A 5,688-nucleotide genomic window follows, 5' to 3' on the forward strand; every position below is an offset into this window, starting at 1 on the left:
GGAAAGAAGAGGGAGAAATGAGAACACAGGATCGACACAATACGAAGAATAAATGTTCCCTTAGAAAAATGTAAGCTTGATAACAGCAGGATGCTAAACGCTGCTAAATGAAGCCAATCAGTTATAATTGTTGCTTTTTTACTAAAGCTAACATACCCATCATGCATTAGAGGCTTAAACTGGGAGATTTTTTTACTTGTCCTTGAGAAATGAGTAGGCAATAAAAATATATTTAGCCTAGAATTCTAGACGCACCCTAGCGGCAGCAGATTTAATTTTGCAGCCAGGGTGGTCTACCCAGATAGCAACATAGTGTTGGCTCAGATCAGGGCCACATCTGGTACATGTGGATTCAACACGTACCAGATGTGGGCCGGATCTGGGCCGACACTATGTTGCTATCTGGGTAGCAACTCTCTGTTGACTTTTGAGCTGGAAAAACCAAACTCTAGTCAGGCCAATCACATCGTGTATAGATTCGGCGGGCAGCTTAACATAATGACGGCAGAGTTGCGACGGTTCCCTGCTACTTGAAAACAAGGAATGGCTGCTGCTGGCGAACAGCGGTCTTTCGAATCGGCTTTGGCCGCGACTCTGGAAGACTTAAGCTTTTCTTTGCGAAAAGAACAAAGAACGGCACTTAAGTCATTCTTAAAAAAGGAAGATGTGTTCGGAGTTTTGCCGACCGGATACGGCAAAAGTTTAATCTCAACTACGCTGGCGGGAAAACGCTCTGGTTGGTTGTAGCGCTATCCTATTACGTGCAGAGGGAATTTGAAAGACAACCGTTTATCCCGCCCCTCGGATTGAGCCCTGCCAATGGTGAGTTCCCAGACCCAACATCTTGATGTGGGTCTGGCTTGCCAGGCTAACCATATATATATTTCCAGCATGATATAGTGTTAAATTTGGATTAGTGTTAAAACAGCGTTGTATAATTATTTTTACACTTTAATGAGTTGTTTTAACATTTGTTTAAATATTTATTTTAAATATTTTGTTGTTGTCATTACAATTTTTATTTATTTATTTATATTAATATTTGAATAAAAAATCCCCCACCCATATTTGGTGTTTTTATTTAAACAAGCTGAGAGTATAAAGTTAGGGATAAAACAGTAGTTAAAAACCCTAGCTCAGTCTTCCTTCCTGCTCAACGTCAGCTCATAATGTGTTTGGGAATAGAGGCTACAAATGATCCAGTCATGTGGAACAATAGAGGTGGAAAACACTGGTCATTTCTCTGAAAACTGGCCCTTCCTTATAAAGAGTTCCTCTATTGTGTCTGCATGCTCAAGTCTAACTTCACCATCATGTTCTATGAATAGCCCCGAGTTATGAATATCTTACACGGGGAGGTGAGTGTAGGATATGTCACTCTAAACACCGGCAGTGACTAAACATAGCAGTATTTACTGCAAATAGTTTCAGTAAGTCAGTCTGTTGACGCTGTTGTTCATTTTAGCAGCACTTAAAATAATCAAACTGCTTAAATAGTAAGTGCACCACATCCTTGGTTAATTTTAGAAGAAGGAAATGTCCTCTTACTGTAAGAGAGAGGCCTAGGATCCATTTACCACTGGCAGTGTGAACTCACTGTCTAGGAATCCACAGTCCACACACTGTAAAAAGTGAACAGTTGGATCAACTTAAAAAAATTACTTCAATTGGTAACACCTAAAGAAATTAAGTTTTCTCAACTTAAATGATCACGTTTTTCATGATAAAACAAGATCATTTAAGTTGAGAAAACTTAATTTCTTTAGGTGTTACCAATTGAAGTATTTTTTTTAAGTTGATCCAACTATTCACTTTTTACAGTGCAGTTTATTATAATAACATTAAAATCAATTAATCAAACAATTAATCAATCCATTGTGGAAATGGTGATTTATTTCAGGATTATTTGATGAATAAAACGTTCAGTGAACTGCATTTACTTGCATTTATTACATTTATTTAAAGCACTTATTAAATAGAAATATTTTGTAACATTATAAATGTCTTCACTGTCACATAAATTAATGCATGCTTGATGAATAAAAGTATTAATTTCTCTCTTTTTTAATCTTACCACAAATGTTTGAATGGTTTCCACAAAAATATTAAGCAGCAAACAGTGTTTTCAACATTGATAATAAAATTAATAATCAATGTTTCTTGAATAATGATTTCATGTGACACTGAATGTTGGAGTATTAGTGCTGAAAATTCAGCTTTGTCGTCACAGGAATAAATGACATTTTTAAATGACATTTTTCATTTATTTTTAATTATTAAATTACAATTTAAAAAAAAATAATGTTTCCAAACTTTTGACAGGTTTGTTGCATCCAATCTTAGATCTACGGCTACTGAACTGTGCTCTGAGGATGTACAGGTTCAGAATGTTAATGTTGAAGGTCTGTGGAGAGGTCTCTCTCTTGGCACATAAATTGACGGGAGATGATGGCTGTATTCATAGCACTGAGGTACTTCCTCCCAGATCACAGAGGCTGTCATGTGCTTGTCCGTACAGAGAACACATCAGTAGTCTCGTATATAAATCATCAGGGGGGTCTGAGATTGCGCCCTCTTTACAGACTGGCACACCAGATCCTCCAGTGGGCCCAGGGCAAGTTGCTCTCCAGGAGGGAATTCTACATCCCAGGGCACCTGAACCAGGGTGCAGATATCCTGTCGAGTCAGGGGCTGAGGCCCTGGGAATGGAGACTTCACCTAGAGAGGGTCAAGTTGATTTGGAAAAAAATGAAAAGTGGACTTGTTTGCTTCTCAAGAAACGTCATACTGTCCGGGTTCTCCCTCATTCATCCAGCTCCACACATGGTACAGGTGTGGCTGAGGCTGCATCTGTATGCCTTTCTCCCAATCGCTCTGCTCCTGGGAGCTCTAGAGAGAGTTCGCCAGGACAGGGTTCGTCTACTACTGGTAGCCCTTTCTGGCTGGGCCGAGTATGGATCTTGGACCTGATGTCTCTCCTCGACGACTCTCCCTGGGAGATTCCCATCAGGAGGGACCTTCTGTCTCAGGCACTACTTTCACTTCCGGCCAGAACTGTGGAAACTCTGGGTTTGGTCCCTGAGTGGACCAACTTGTGAAAGTGGAGAGTCTTCTCTTCAAGATGCGGAGAATGTCAGGTGGACCTAGTTAACTGCCCGATTGGTTCAGTTCCTCCAGGATCGTTTCTCAGCTGGGCTATCCCCCTTCTCTCGGAAGGAGTATGCAGAAGCCATTGCAGCTTACATGCACATTTGGGTGGTTAGTCTTTGGGGAGAAACCTGTTGGTGTCTCGTTGGTACAGGGACGAGGCCTGTAACTCATACAAGTGTGCCATGGCCGTGGTGGTAGAAGGTTTGGCCGAGGTGCTCTTCGAGCCCATAGAGTCTGTGTCAGAGAAGTTTCTGCTCACTATCACGTCTCTAAAGAGAGTAGGAGATCTTAAGGCTCTGTCAGTTGCCCCTTCATGTTTAAAGTTTGCCTTCGGCATGGTCAAAGCCTTCCTTCACCTTAAAATAGTTTATGTGCCTAAGGTGCCGACTAATGTGGCATGCTCTATAGTTTTATAGGCCTTCTGTCCTCCACACTTTTAGATTGTTACGTCCACGGAGATGCCCAGTGGTATAAAACTGACCGGCTGTTGGTATGCTTCGATTTTCCCAGGTTGGGTGGTTAGTTGAGGCAATTTCTTCACATGGCCTTCCCTCACCTCTGGCCATTAGAGCACAATCAACTTGGAGTAGGGCGGCTTCCAAGGCCTTGTTATCAGGGGTTTGCCTTCAAGAGCTGTGTGATCCGGCAGGATGACCTTTTCCACACACATTTGTGAGGTTCTATTGCCAGACTTGGACTCTTCACCAGGTTCTCGAGTGCTGATGTCCTAGCCTTTGCTCAGCATGATTCATACTAGGACAGGCGTTTTTCCGTATATGACAGTGAGTATTCACATTCCCATAGCATCATCTCAGATGCAATGTAAAAGTTCCCTCGAAAGGGAATGTTTTGGTTAAGACTGTAACCATGGTTCCCTGAGTAGGGAGTAGTTCCACCAATGAGTGATTACACATGTGCTTCAGACGCAATCATGCAGAGACATTCTCAAAGCTTCATCTCCTGCGTTGGAACCACTGTGCTAATGACCCCTTGGTTATAACCAGCTATACTATGACCTTCAATAAAAAAAAAATATATATATATATATATATATATAACATTTCTTCTTGGTTATAGATGTTTGGAGATGTTTTCCAGATAATTACATTAGAGGTTCTTCTTTTTTCGCTTTCTGTGTTCTTTAAGTCAGATGTTTATTTTTTCAAAAGATGTAGAGAATAAAAAAATATCTCTTAAACCTTTGTTTTTTTAAAAAAGGATTAAAAATATGGTACATTTTCACAAGATTCTTAGAATATAGTCTTTACTACAAGCAATATTGAACCAGTTTTCATTATTCATATCTTAATCGTGAGAATGATTGCCTCTACTGTGGTCTTCATAGGGTTTTAAAGGGCAGCATGAAGGGGGTGCAGAGCAGGTGACTCAGAGTGGGCGGCTGAAGCATCTCAGTGCCATCACAACAGAGGGTAAACAGGATCCTGCAGAGGCGTGGAGTGGGTGAGATGAGTGGACCACGCGGTCGCCATGGAAACCAGCCTCAGCTCCACAGAGATTTCCTGGAAAAAACACCTCTGGTTGTCTGTATATTCTGGAAAAAAATGAATTATCCTGTTGGTAGCTGTGAATTATGCATGTATCTGAATAGAGTAGATTTAGTCTTTATGAGGCTCATTGAGAAAGGCGCCAGGCATTGTGTGGTGAAGGTGACTAAGAGCCTCCATTAACCCATGTGAGTGGGATGTGTGGGGAGAGGAAGTGCAGAGGGGGATGTATATGACGTATTTCATTATGACAGCTGCACATAAAATACAAAAAGCAAAATAGAATAAAATCAAATCCAAAACGTAAAGAAAACAAATAAGACTATGTTAGTGGGATATGTGGGAAGAGAAAATGGGGATGCCTCTTACAATTTTATTATGACATTAAAGGCATAGTTTACCCCCAAATTAAAATGTTGTCATCATTTATTCCTCAAGTTGTTCCAAACCTGTATGAGTGTCTTTCTTCTGATGAACACAAAAGAAGATATTTTGAAGTATTGGTAAACAGACAGTTTACGGCACCCATTGACTTCAATAGTAGGAAAAACTGCCTTCAAATGTTCGACCAACATTTCAAAATATCTTCTTTTGTGTTCAGCAGAAGAAAGACACTCATACAGGTTTGGAATACATTTGTATTTTTTTTGGGGGGGGGGGGGGGGTGACCTATCCCTTTAATGTCATAATAAAATATGTAAGAGGCATCCCCATTTTCTCTTCTCGCATATCCCACCAATATAGGTTTATTTTTTATTTACTTTTTGGATTTTATTTTATTCTATTTTGCTTTTTGGATTTTATGTGTATTTTGTTTAATTTTTGGGTGATCTATCCCTTTTAATTCATCCATTTCCATTTAGCTGCACAGAAAATAAAATAAAATAATAAAATAAAAATATTCAAAAGCAAAATCAAATCAAATCCAAAAGCAAAATAAATAAATAAAACAATATTATATAACTACAATATATTCCACATTTCTAAAATGAGTAATAATTATTCAAAAAAGGTTTGCTGAAGACAAATGTTT

The sequence above is a fragment of the Squalius cephalus genome (assembly GCF_949319135.1).
Source record: "Squalius cephalus genome assembly, chromosome: 7".
Lineage (NCBI taxonomy): Eukaryota > Metazoa > Chordata > Actinopteri > Cypriniformes > Leuciscidae > Squalius > Squalius cephalus.